The following is a 14,778-nucleotide window of genomic DNA, read 5'->3' on the forward strand; positions in this document are numbered from 1 at the left end:
ACTAATCTGATCTGAACTCCCGCTTAATAAGGTGCTTTGATTAAAAATGGATTGAGCCATATCCGAGGTGTTCCCCCTCGAAGAGGTGAAAATGAACCGGCTTAACAAAGGAACCCCAGAAGGCCTCACTGGGTCTCTGGATAAAAATAAAGTCATAAATACAGTGAGGATAACAAGTATCGAATGGGTCAACTCTTTTCTCATTACATGTATTTCCTAAAGCTGCAATTTAAACAAAATTTCTACCAAACATTGGTATTAACTCAAATAATCCACACATGAAAAGAAATCACAACGTTCAGGTCCATAAATAATGATGATGTGGAATTAATTACGATAACACAAGAAAAAAGTATTGAACACACCATGGAAAGGCTGTATACTTTGGCAAGGAAATGCACCATACCACCTGAAATCTGTCAGTAATTATTATTTGAACTTCCAATTAGTGCAAACCAACATCAGCTGGGCTAGAGCAAATTGATGGTCCTATAAAAAAGGTGTTTTTTTCACCAAGCAGTTAAATACCACACACCTCATGATGGGTAAAGGCAAAGAGCTCTCTGAAGACATTCACAACCTGATTGTTGCTCAGCATCAAAACGGAACTGGTTACAGACTTATATCAAAGCACCTGAATATTCCAGTCAGCACCGTTGGGGCCATTATTCACAAGTGGAAGAAGCACCACCTTACCATCAACAGGCCACGCACAGGAGCTCCTTGAAGATTTCTGACCAGGGAGTCAGAGAGATAGTCAGAAGAGTACTCAACCAGCCAATGACCACCCTGAAAGTGCTCCAGAAAAACATGGAGGCAGCAGGTACAATTGTTACAGAGAAAACAATAGGCAATGCACTCCGCCGCCATGGCCTCTAAGGACGCTCAGCCCACAAGACTCCATTCCTCAAGAAAAGGCATGTTGAAGCTGCTTTAAAGTTTGCTAAACAGCATCTTGACAAGCCTGTAGAACACTGGGAGAATGTTGTCTGGTCAGATGAGACCAAAACTGAACTTTTGGGCTGTCATACTACAGACCATGTTTGGAGGAGAAATGGCACTGCACATCAGCCAAAAAACACTACACCAACAGTGAAGTTTGGAGGTGGAAGCATCATGGCATGGGGTTGTTTCTCATCTCATGGTGTTGGCAAACTTCATCTAACTGACGGAGCAATGAATGGAGCCATGTTTGGGGAAATTCTTGATCTGAATCTGCTGCCATCCACCAGGATGATGAAGATGAGACGTGGCTGGACCTTCCAGCAGGACAAAGATCCAAAGCACACGGCAAAGTTGACTCTCAAATGGTTTCAGAAAAAGAAAATCAATCTGTTAGAACGGCCTAGTCAATCACCTGACTTCAATCCAACTGAACATTTGTGGAAAGAAGTAAAGAAAAGGGTTCACCAGAGGGCAGCAAAGAATATTCCAGATTTAAAGACAATCTGTGCAGAGGAATGGGCCAAAATCACACCTGAGCAGTGTGGGCCATTAGTTCAAACATACAAGAAGCTTCTGGAAGCTGTCACTGCAAACAAAGGCTTCTCCACTAAGTATTAGATGAGTCTCAGTTAGTGTGTTCAATACGTTTTTCCTGTGTTATCGTACTTAATTCACCATAACCATTATTTATGGACCTGAAGGTTGTGATTTCTTTTCATGTGTGGATTATTTGAGTTAATACCAATGTCTGGGAGAAATTTGTTTTGAATTGCATCAAAAAGTTGACACGTTCAATACTTAAACCCCCCACTGTAAATGTTGACACTTATTTCTCCAGTGGGATAAAAGAAAGAAGAAGAAAACATGGTCTCAGAGTTTTGCATCTGTCAGCTCATACTTAGACTGGACCCACAAGGAGCTCACGATGATCAAAAACACATCCCTGACACCCAGAAGCAGGATCCACATCTGGCCTGCTGTTGAACCGGATGCTTGAACACAGACTGGCAGCCATCAGTTTTCTATTATTACCCTTCACAGCTCGTGGGCATCAATATAATCCTTTCATCTCTGTTTTTCATGCCGCGGCGTCTCAAATCCGAGTGTCTTACCAACACCTTTGTAATGGAAATGGATAATGAGCTTTCCCAGAGGGGTTAATCAAACCCATTGTTCTCCCAGAATGAAAGGACGTGAAAGGGAACTGATTGATTGTATAGAATCTGTGTCCTTTTCTTTCAGGCGATGCCTTGTTTCCTCCTTGATACAAGAAGTGATTTATTTTGACAGCTTCCTCATTGAGTTTTTATTTTATCCAAATGAAAAGTCTTTGTTGTGAGCTCAATAAAAGAGAGACGGAGGAGGGAGGCAGAAAGAAAGGGAAATATAAAGAGCAACAATGCGAGGATGGAGAGTTAACGGCAGAATAAACGAGTGAGAGTCGATCCAGAGGAGGAGCCGTCCGTGTGACCCCTCAGAGGAGGAGAGAGCAGAGTCCGGGTCTATAATTAGAAAACACACAGAGCCACTAATCCTTACTGAGTGATTAAGCAGCAGGTTTACAGCCAGGAGACCCACATCAGAGCAGCTGTGGAGGTTTCATCCAGGTGAGGCTGACAGAATCAAAGATCCCTCTTCAGATTAAAGAGATGTTAACACTTTAAAGACGGATTTACAGCTCACAGGTCACAGCCTTCACGAGTCAGAGGAACATAAAGAGCATCACGGGTTCAGCAACGACTTAGCTTTTTTACAGGACCAGTCATTTTGGGATGTTTTTAGTGAAGCAGTGAGAGAAAATCTGTCGGAGTCAGTAGCAGCCTGCGTTGTATGTTGGGAGGCAGAGACGAGACTCTGATGCCAAGATCTGGAGTCTGCGTCCCATCAGGGACCAATTAAAGCAGATCTAATCAATTCCACTCACACAGCCAAAGAAATCACACGTCTCATGGATTTACAATCTGTAGATCACATAACGGCATCCAATTATATAAGTTACAGCATCTTTGAAAGTCGTCTGACTGGAAAATATCAGCACAAACCTCAGAGAGAGAAACAGACCAGATATACAAAATACTTCATTTACTGAAAGGGATTAAGTTACTGCCACAAGCAAGATCTGTCTAAATCAGGGGTCTGCAACCTTTACCTTAAAGGAGCAGTTTGACCTCAGCTCACCTGGATTAAAGTCATTCAGAGCCACTAAATCTACTTTGTCTTCACAATAAAGACAATTAAGTGTATGAAATTCTATACATCATTAAAATCTAGTGAATAGCTATCCATACAAGTTTAGGTATAGATATAAATTTTTCAAATTAATAAAATTGTACATGTCATGACTTAGTTTTCTATTCACATTTTTCTAATAAATTTTAAAATATTTAAAAACAAAAATTGAAATAAAAAAATGCAAAAAATTTAACAATAAAAAAGGGAATTTAATAAATTTACAAAAAAATGAATAAATAAAAATTTTAAAAAATTGAAATTTGTTGAAAATTGTTTGTTTTTTGTTTTGCCACATTTCAAGCTTGTGGCATGTTAAATTGAAAAAAGAATTGCAAAAAAAAAAATAAAATGATTTTTTTTTTAAATTGCAAAAAAAAATGCATTTTTAAAAAATTCCCAAAGTTTTTTTTAATTTAAAATTATTTAAAAAAATGTTAAACTTTTGAAAGAATACTAGAATTTTAAAACATATGTTGATTATATCCCCCAAATCATCATATTTAATTGTTTCCTTTTTTCTTGCTACATACCAAGCAGAAGTATAGTGGATATCAACCTGGCATGCTGTCAGTTAACTGAATCCATCCACACAGAATTAAAATCAGTATTTTCTTCCAGATTAGTCTTTTTGTAGATGTAGTTATCTTCCCAGGGCTGTAAAACTTGAGGTTAGCCACAGGTGCATGGAAAGTTGGTGGGCTGTTGATGTTGTAGGAGGTGAAGTAGAGCGGTGGCAGGCTTTATTGACAGATGGGATGAAGATTTAGTTCAACTAAATGTTAACGCAGGATTTTATTTAGTGTCAGTGTCTTTAATCATCAATACCCTCTGTAAAAAAATAAAAAACCTTTTATTTCAATCATATGTTCTAAAGCTACAAGGAGCCACTGCAAAGAGTCAAAGAGCCACGGGTTGAAGACCTGAAGAGTTTTCTGGAAATACCTCAGTTTAAGTACAACAGAGACACTTGTTGCTCTCAGAAGCCTCCACAGAGCAAAAACTCTACGTTTATAAAATCATCTAATCAGACCCAAATTGAGCCACATTCACCTGACATGGCAAGAAAAAAAGTCTCATTTCAAGATATTAAAAGACAGAACTGATGCCTGGACTGATTTTAATCAGCTTGAAAATCTTCCAGTGATGTCTAAATAAATGAAACTAGACCAGGATTTTTAAAAATATCTTCTTTTAAAAGATGCTTTTACTCACTAGAAGCAGTTCAAGCATCATTTTTCTTTTTTAATATCTTGACATAAGACATTTTTCCTGGACTTGTCTTGTGAATGTGGCTCATTTTAAATCAAATAGACTATTTTTGATAAAAATAAGACATAAACACTTGATTAGCATTAGCAGTAGCTACTTTGTTGAGGCTGTCAGATGTATCACACTGCTACAGATTTATAAAAAATCCAACTTTAAAGGGTTTTATGAAGCGGTATAACCTCCTTTTGAGACAGCTACCTCTTTACATAAACTCCACAAAGATGCACCGAAGTAGAAATTGGGAAAATGAGCTGAAAGAGATCACAACAATGCAACATCTTTGCAGGATTCTGAGACAGAAACGCTGAACGCTTTTCTCAAAACAAGTCGATCCAAAGTCAACTTCTAACTTCTGAACTTGAAACGGTATAATCTTTGTTCTTTCCTCTCTTTGAGTCAAAGCCTGAAGTGTTTCACGCTCGTATACCTGCAGAGCTCGGCTATAAGCGAAAGCAATCAAAGTTTTTGATAGGAAGAAGAGAAGATGCGATTATCCAAAACACTGCTTCTCAGATTACAGATTCACAGAGGACAATCATCGTCCTCTCAGCTACGAAAACCAGGAGACAGAAGCAAGACGGGTGTTTCAGCTGCAGCTGCAGAAGAATAAAACATTAAAATTTGCAAAATAATGTATAAATTTTTTTTTCTGACTTGTGCATTGATTGTTTGACAAAGAAGTTGAGAGATAAATAGATCTACATGTTGCATCTGAAGCAGCAGCCCTCTCCAGAGCGGCTGCAGCAGACAGCTAATCATTAGCCAGTTAGCCGCCATTATGGCCTGGGATCCAGCCTGGTGATAAAGAACCAAAGGACTCAGGGCTCAGGGTTTAATGATCCAAAGATCAGCGCAGGATTTACGGTCTCGAGGTTTCCACCACAACCCCCTGGACAAAAGCCTCCTCCCCTCCTCCGTCTCTTCCAGCCGAGGGATGGAGTTCATAAAAAGCAGAAACAGAGCAGAAAAGTAATGAAATATCTGAGCTTGTGGAAAGAGAAATAAAATAAAGGAGACATCCGTCCCCTCGGTGAAGCCTCCAGTTGATGAGATGATAAATAAAGGCGAGGTGCCAAGAACAAACACTTCACACACCAGGAGTTTTACGGTGCAGTCAGCAGCCCTCGTATTTAGTTTGCTTTGAAGAGCTTGACATCGCTGTGCTCCTGGAATTTACGGCCGTTTGGTTGGAAACTCAATTCAACCATTTTCTGGGCCAAGAGGATCAACTGTGATGGCGTCTTATTGAGTCTGAGCCACCTGCTGATGTTTGAAACCAAGACTAAACTTCCTCCAAGCTCGCAGAGGATGCAATCTATAACTGACAGACTTTTATGTGTTGCAAGCTCTCTGCAACAGCTGAAATCTCTGACACACACTCACACAGTCGGCGCCTCGTTCACAGATTAGCTCCTACAAGTTTGGAAAGTTGCTCTTTTCAGCAGAGAAAGAAAACTCTGGAGTTCAAACCACAAACCTCGAACAGTGCATCCCCGTCCTTTATCTTCTGTTCCCTGAACTCTGCACCTGCTCATTAGTTTACAGCCTATAGCACAAACAGCAGTGTTCGTAAAATGTGTTAAAGCTGCTAATTAACTGAGAAACTGAAGCAGCGTGGGGGATCCACGGGACTTAATGTATTTGCTCTGATTTAAGGAGCAAGCGTGGAGCTTTCTGACAAACTGTTTCATTCACAACATGCGAGACGAAGCTCAAACCCTGTCGCACAGACGAAACTCTGTTTGATCCACTCACTGCAATATGATTAAGGTCCAAAACAACTTTACTTTTGCACGGTTTTTTGCACTTTTTGGGACACCATATTTGTGCTACCACTTTTCTGACTTTCATGATGAAACATAATGACACTACTGGGCTTTGAATGGCAGATTTCACTGTCAAAACTCTGAGGTGGAGAAGTTTACAAGTCAGAAATAATGAGACTGAGCAACACGTCACTGAGTTTGAGGGAAACCTGCGAATTTGAACAGTGACCAACGTGGAACTCCTGAAGAGTGCAAAATGCAATTGCATTAACTAAGAACTGCTGGACATCAATGCAAAGTTCATTGTCATTAAAAATGCAACTGACTACTTCAACAACTTCTGTAAACCTGTCATTGTTGAAGATTAAAACCCTGTTCCCACCAAGCGGTTCAGTTTGGTTCGTCTCAGTACAGCACATATTTTGTGGCGTTTCCCTCAAGAACAATCTGGGACAGGTCCCCAAATTACTGACCCACTTTTTTGGTGCCCTATAGTTGAGGTGCCAGAAATACAGATCAGTAAGGGTGGGAGAATAAATCAAAATACGATATATCAGAATTTTTTTTTTTGACAATATAATAATTGAGATTCTTTGTCAAAAAAAAAAAGAGTTTTTTTTCAAATTGAAATTCTTCATTTCAGTCTTTGTTTATAAACTGGTTTGGAAAAAATTTACCACTCTTCTCCAGCAGAGGGCGACATGTTTCTGACTCACATGATCTGGGAAAATATGGCTCCTTATTTAGTCTGTAGACATTGTCATCATCATCTAACTTTTTCTGTATCTGGTAATAAAAAAAGCAAACAAAAAATTGCAGAAATCGTAAATATCAAAGAATCGCAATTACAATCGAATCGGCAATTCAAAAATCGTAATTGAAAATAAAGAAAAACACATAACCCTGCCATGTTTAAATCTCTAGTCCACTTTCTGAAGAGAACTTTCTTTTTGTTTGGAAAACAGCGTCACCAAACAGCGTGAAACTGCTGTCGAAACGGGACTGTGTTGTGTTTTTCTTCTTCGTTGGATTGAGTATTGGGTCACACTGTCGCGCTAGCAGCCGGCTTAAGCTAACTACCAAGAAGAGCATGCTTGGCTGTCGAATCAGGTCTGGATACAGACAGAGCCTTTTATCCGTGCTCGCCGTTCATTTCTGCATGTTTCCTTGAAGCTTACGGATACATGCCTATCAGATCTGCATCACTGGAAACCGTGGGGGCAGAGTTGCTGTTACTGCCTGAAACGTAGCTTTAGTGAAACACAAAGAAGAAATAACAATGGTGGAACTTTCACGCTATATTTAACAGCCTTACCAACCACCGCCTGCTACAACGCTGCCTCCGATTTTGACTTTAACACCTCCTCCACAGTTGCCATGTTTGATTTTGAGTTTGTTGTTGTCATAAACTTTTGACTCTGGGCTGCAGCCCCTGGTGGATGAATTGGTTGACAGCAAGGGGCAGTAAAGGGCGCACGGAAGTTTGACAGTAGTGATGGTAACATGTTTGAAAAGGACATTAACATTTTCGTACGTAAAAGGAGGAGATGGGCCTTTGGGCTTTACTGATCTGACCCAAACCAAACTGTACTGATCCATACTGGACCACTTGGTGGAAGCAGCTTTAGAGAGTAAAAAGCTTGAAATCCACAGGAAGTGATTAAAGAAGGATAACCCAAAGCATTTCACAGTTTGACCGTCAGTCACACGTTTGTCCCACAGCTGCCAGTATTTACAGTATTTCCTTTACATTGACTTTCTTTTAATGGATGGAAGTTTGTTTTCCTGCAGACTCATTCCTCTGAGCTAAATACCCCCAAAGGATGTTGTCCTCTGAAGGTGCCAGATGTATTTATCTCACCCATTGATTTGCTTTTGTTGGCTTGTCGTGAATCTCAGAGACAAGCCAACATCAGTCCCTCTAGCTCTGAAACTGTACCTCTGACTGCTCCTCGCATGAAAAACACAAATTTATGTTCCCTAACTGAGCCAAGAGAAAGTGATCACTGGTTGTTATGAAACCAGGACCTGATCAGCAGCAGCGGATCATTCAGAGGGCTGGAAACCCGCTTGTTGCTAAGACGCTAATTATCAATTAGTCCCTAAAAGACCAGACCCTGATCCTGGTCTGGATACTGATTACATACATGGAGGACTGGCTGGACCGGCATGGAGACCACATTCTTCAGACTCTTATCGGATCACCAAGCCGCGTGATGACATCATCAGCTGGCATGTGCTTCAGGGCGACGTCACAGCTTCTCCAGAGCGATATTTTACTCATCCGCGGAGAGGCCCTCCATCACCGTGGCCTCCGTCACCATCCCCCCGGTGTGAAGTGAATGGCTCCTCTGTGAGCGGGGCCAAGGATCTGCCAGCGGCCCCCTCTCTTTGTGCGCTGAATGGGCACGGCTCAGCCACGTTTTAAGGCGCCCTAATGTACCATGGCCGCACCACAAAGGCAGTGTGGTAATTTGCCAGGGATAATGACGCTCCCTTAATTCGGCCCTAGGGGCCACAAACAGAAAGCTTATAGAGGATCCCCGATCCAGGGATGAGTCCTCTGTCCCCCGTTTTTTCTGGGTCTCCCGCTCAGCCTCTCAGCCCGCCCCTTCTTCTCGCGCTGGCCTGAAAGGAGCTTGTTTTCTTCCGGCTTATTGTCATCCTGAACCAAATATCAGCAAACAGCAGCGAGGCTGCAGGAGACAACACGCCGACCACGACTGGAGCGGCTGATCTCCTCCCAGAGGAGCGGAGAGACGACAAACAGCGAGGAGCTTCCAGGGAGGGAGTGCCGCTGCTCTGCTCCAATGACACATATTAGGGAGAGACATTCAGGCCAGAAATTGAAAGGAGCAGAGTGAGTGAGATGGAGGCGAGAGCTAAGCACAGAGAGTCCAACAACAGAGCGTAAGCAAATGCCAGGGTCGGCCTTTGGGGATATTAAACAGAGAGGAGGAGGAGGGGGGGCTGGAGTTGGTCCTGACATCCTTTAACAGACTCTGACTTACTCCTCTTTCAGTTTGATGAGTTTAAAGTTGAGAATTTAATTGTTTTTCTGAAAGAGGATCTGATTTTACCTGGAACTGTTATAAAAGTCTGTATGAACATATGAACACATTGGTTTGTGTCTCTTATGGCGTCTTCTAACACCTGATGGGAGGTGATGACTACATTAGTTCAAAGGTCCTGACAGGATCAGGGTTTCAGAGCCTGAAATGATCCAGGAAATGTCAGGAGGATGTGGAAGAAGTGCAGCTGTTGCTTTACTGGTCTCAAATCCATATTCAATAACGTTTAGTGAAAGTTAAAGATTAAAAACACAGTTTCTATTGAGCTGACATAATCCACCTCAGTGACTATGAAAATGTGTTGACATGGGAATTAAACCATCAACTTTGTCAAATTGTTTTTTTTATCATTAAAATAAAACACTGGTGAAACCATAGACTGTAAAAAATATGGATGTTAGTGCCTAGATGATGTGTTTTTCTCCGGATTTGATTCTTTTACAATTGTTGGGGTGCTGATTTGGGATTCTTCTATATTTCCATTTTTATTTTTTACTTTAATTTATTTAGTATTATTATTTATTTATTTTTTTTAAACACCAGACCATGTGGAAAAAGTTGAATGATGATGATGACGATATCTACAGACTGTATCAGGAGCCATATTTTCCCCAAAAATGCTCATCACATGTGAGTCAGATTTTAGGATTTATTCAGCGGATCAGGCATCTCAACTTTTTTCCAACCCCGCTTATAAAAAAAGGCTAAAATGAAGGACTAATAAATAAATAAATAAATAACAGATACAATTTAGAACAAAAAAATAATGGTTTTAAATTTTTAAAACCAAAAAAAAAGATTCTAAGAGACACTGATTTTTTTTTCTCCCACCCCTATTGAACGTCTCCTCTACGTTACCTGTCTGTTCCTGAAGCGGATCGTTGGTGGCGGCCATATTGGATATGATGCCAGCTTGTGCTTCTTCTCTAACAGCTATAATGTACCTGTTGGTCACATGAGCTGAGCTGTGTCTCTAAATAGGCAAACCTGTGATTAATCAACAAAAATTAATGGAGATAAAAAGTAATCATTGGTTGCACCTTCTCCGGTTTGTGGGCTTCTCTTTTTTAAAGCTAGCGTCATTAAGTTCTGGTTGTTGAATTAATGTGGGTGATTTAAATTCACCAAACATGGAGCAGGTGATGTCGAGAGGTGATTGTCACATCTAATCTGAGCAATGATTTCACCAAACTGCTTCTATTAGCCTCAAGGCTGTCTGCAGGAGACAGACAGACAGACAGACAGACAGACAGACAGACAGACAGACAGACAGACAGACAGACAGACAGACAGACACTCTTCCATTAGCTGCGGCATAAAGAAACTCCAGCTGTCTCTCCACCTCTCTTATCCTCCTCTCCTCCGCCTCCACAGCCATGCTCTCACAGTCACCGCTGCTTTTCAAATCACTTCACTCAGTCAGGATAAAGGGCTCGCACTACAAAAGGCCGCCTTACCTTTACTACAAAGGCCAGAGAGATTTCGGAGGGAGGGAAAGGAAGATGGACAATGGGAGAAAGTGAGCGTTTGAGGGGAAAAAAGCAGAAAAGCAATTCCTCATTGTCGACCGCAGAGAAGTTTGAATTTTCCAGCAGAATCCAGCGCACAATGAAACACAAACCCAGTTGGGGAACAAATACAAAGTCAGAAATTCACGTCAAAGATGCAGAAACGAGTTGAAGAAAGGAACAAAAAGTCAGAGGAAAAGTTTGAATGAAGGAGATGAAAGTGTACTCACCAGCTAAGCATCACTGGGGGTGTGGGGAGGGGGCTGAGAGGGCCGTCTGTGCTTTTCAAACCGAGTCTGTAAAAAAGAAGGAGAAGAGGAGGAGGAGGTGGGGTGAGTCTTTCACTATAGCTGCTCATAAGCTGAACGTAGAGCCACAAAGAGGAGCTGGCGCTCTCGTAAACAAACCGCCAACTTTTCAATGGAGCGGAGAAAGGCGGAGCAGGAACGGCTTTTAAACCCGGACTTCATGGGGTTTCAGGGGGCCGGAGCAGAAAGAGGGACCTGTGAGGTGCTTTGACATGGACTCAAGGCTCCAACCGGACAATAACAAACCACTAAGTTCAGCACAGTTCAAATACATTAAAGCTTAAACCAAGGGCCTGAAACCTGCGGCTCTGGAGCCTCAAGCAGCTTTTTGACTCCAGTGGCTCCTTGTAGCTTTAAAAAATATTATTGAAATAAAGATTTTTTTTGTTTCTAGCAGAGGGTACAGCTGATTTAAGACATAACATCAATAAACATGCTTGATATGAGGCAGTACATCAGAAAGAAACAAAAAATGATGAGTTGAGCAACATTTTTTTTTAATCAGTTTTAGGTACTCTCTCAAAAACTTTTACAGTTTTGCAAATGTAATAAATCTTTTTTTTTTAAAGATATTTCTCAAGATTTTTTTAAATTACAATTTTCCTAATTTTTGAAAATCAAACTTTTTCTATTTTCTTGGATTTTTGTTTTTCAATTTCGAAGTTATTTAAATTTGTCAGCATTTTTTTTTAAAGTTCTTATTCTTTTGGATTTTTAAAAAAAAAAATTTGTTTCAGATTTTTTAATTCTCTATTTTTTTAGAGGTGTGCAAATTTTTAATTTTTTTTCAAATTACTGAAACTAACAAAAACAAGACATGACATGTAAACTTTCAGTTAAAAAAATTCATTTTCAATTTTTTTTTAATTTTTGGAGTAATTTTTTTTAAATTTTTTTCAATTTCAATATTTTCTAAAGTTGTGAAAATTTATCAAATTTCAAGGTTTTTCAATTTTTTTTCTAAAAATAAAAAAACAAGAAATCACATGCTCAATTTCATTAGAAAAAGTTGTTAATTTTCAATTCTTTTTAAAATGTTTTTAAATAGTTTTTCAATTTAAATTTTTTTAAATAGCAATTTTTTCAAGTTTCCATGTTCTCAAATTTTTGCAAATTTATTAAAAATAAAAAAGAAGACATCACATGTACAATTTCATAAAAATGTTTCTAAGTTTCAATTCTTTTCAACTTATTTTTCATATTTTTTCAATTTCAAAATTATTTAAAGTTTTGCAAATTTTTCAAGTTTCAAAGTTTTTGCAAATTTATGAAAAACAAAACAAAACAAGGCATCTTATATGCAGTTGATTTAAACAATGTAAAGTTTTTTTTACCTTTTATTTTCTTTAGTGTGAAGATAAAGCAGATTTTGTGGATCAGGAATGACTTTAATCCAGTTGAGCTTAGGTTATATGGCTCCTTTGAAAGTAAAGGTTGCAGACCCCTGGCTTAAACCCTCCAGAACATACGACTCCTCAGACCACAGGAAACCAGCGCCCACATACACTGGGCTGTGAATTAACAACATGGATGAGAGCGAGGTGAGTGTAACGGCGCTGAATCAAACACTAATATGCAGAGAGCACTTTGGGCTCCGAGCTTTTTGATCTCGACGCTACACAGCAAATTGGAACAAATAGCCCTGGTCGGTTTCTACAGCAACCTGAGAGAGCAGCTCAGGCTCGCCATCCCTCTTGGGGCGTCAGCTGCCGTGATGGGCTGCTGTTTCCTTCACTTTACACACAACGGTGAGAATTAATAAAAGAGGGACTGAGCATCATCATCTGAGGGCTCCAATTAGACGGAAACCTCTGACTGATTAAACCGTGAGGGCTGTGTGCTCATATAGAGCTGATATTAATCAGCAGGAAGCAACAATGAGTTATTTTATACCTTAGTGCAGCTAGAGCAAAGTCTTTCCTGACGAGTTCTTATGAAAGTCAACATTTAAAGAGGGTGTCCTGCCTTTTTTAGGCTTAATTTCACCTCTACCTGTTGACACTGTGGCAAAAATGTTGATTTAATCATCTTCACATAAATACTTTGTCTTAACTTGTCCATGTCTCTGGTTTGTAGCAGTTTCTTGAAGCTTAAATTCCTTCTGGTTTATTTAAGAAGCTTTGAGCTAAAGAATAATTGGCATTTGATTTGTTCATTTTCAATCCCATATGAAGAAAACCAGTTAACTAAAAGAGTTCAGTCCACTTCTTCAAGCTGCACACTGAACACCCACAAACCCAGGTACCCAAAGGCAGTAAAGAGATTTTCCACGGAGCTAAGCGGAGAATTTATAGCTGAGCAGTGGGAAGTGTCCGCTCACACAACAACAAAAAAAAAGCCTCCCTATAATCTCCTGTGTCAGTGTGGGATCAGGATTTATTCACCGCAACAAGTGAGGAGGAAGAATTCCCATAAAGTGCTCAGTCTGTGACCTACGCTGTTATTCTCTCTATAGACACACACACATGTCCAAACACACACATGTATGGGCCCCCTGCTGGGAGGCCCCCGCAGCAGACGGTCTGACAGAGTCTGGGACCTTCAGACCTGACTCTTCTTGATTCCAGTTAAACTTAATTGTCCAGACAAACGGCAGCATGTGACGAAAACCAGAGGATGATGCATTTTTTGGCTTTTTGTGTCTTTAATTGGAGGAAACCAAAGGATGGATGGAGCAGGAAACGAGGTGTAGGGAACAACACGCAGGAAAGGTGTCACAGGTTAGATTTAGGAGTCACAGGGGACGAAACTCAAACCATGAGGCCATACCGGAGTTGTGCCGTGAAATGAACCCCCTCATTGAAACACGCACACACTACTCAACTGTTAGGAAAGTGACGGATTGGCCTTAATATCGCAGAAAAACCTAAGGGAGAATATTATTTTACAATTTAATTATTTGTTAAGGGGCTTGCAAGAGAAGATCACTGGTTGCTTACAGTACTTAAAGATCCTATAAAGAGTCTGAATAACATGTTGTTCACGAAGAATCGGAAAAATGCAAACACAAACCAATACCTTTTGGTATGTTCTGTGAAGATATATCTTAACCATGATTACAAAACCAGTTAATTGATTTTTTTAGCAATTTGAATGAATTTCACATGCATTTACAAGGGCTAAATCACCAGGGAATGTATTTCACAGCAGGGGTGCTTTCGATGACACAACACCAGCACCATATATATTTATATATGCATTTTTTTTTTTACTTATTTAATTCTGTGTTTTAGCTGTAATTTTAATTTATTATTTTATTATTATTTTTGTATTTTTATTAATTTATTGATTTATTTATTCTTATCATTTTTTTCGGACAGAGCATATTCATTTAAAAAATATAAAATAAAATAAAATAAAATTCTTTGTGTTCTTCTGAAGATATTCGTATAAAGACTATTCTACTTCTGACTGGGACATATTTTGAAATCATGCTAAAATATTTTGTATGTACTGCCTCAAACATTGTCTTTGGCTTCAGGCATTAAAAACAACCAAACAGAAAAAGTTTATCTTTAAACTATGCTCTTGTTTTTTTCCTTTGACCCTTGTGACCTGCCATACCAAGTCTGCCAAAGCATATCTTTACATATTTACATATTGTAGTGTTATTTTATGAGTCAAAAGTTCACTTTACATTAATAAAACTATGAAATCCCAAATTTAATCAAATGTACAG

General features: G+C 39.6%; 1 protein-coding gene across 3 annotated transcripts in view; it reads right to left on the reverse strand.

The window, feature by feature from the left end:
• sema5ba (sema domain, seven thrombospondin repeats (type 1 and type 1-like), transmembrane domain (TM) and short cytoplasmic domain, (semaphorin) 5Ba) overlaps positions 1–14,778 on the reverse strand; it is a 251,797-nt gene that overhangs the window by 185,563 nt on the left and 51,456 nt on the right. For all 3 annotated transcript variants that reach the window (XM_074695481.1, XM_074695479.1, XM_074695480.1), the window contains exon 2: positions 11,022–11,087. The gene's annotated coding sequence lies outside the window, so the exon portion shown is untranslated. The remainder of the gene's footprint in view (positions 1–11,021; positions 11,088–14,778) is intronic.

The sequence above is a fragment of the Halichoeres trimaculatus genome, unplaced genomic scaffold, assembly GCF_033239565.1.
Source record: "Halichoeres trimaculatus isolate MK-OKI-2021-1 unplaced genomic scaffold, fHalTri1.1 fHalTri1_scaffold_19, whole genome shotgun sequence".
Lineage (NCBI taxonomy): Eukaryota > Metazoa > Chordata > Actinopteri > Labriformes > Labridae > Halichoeres > Halichoeres trimaculatus.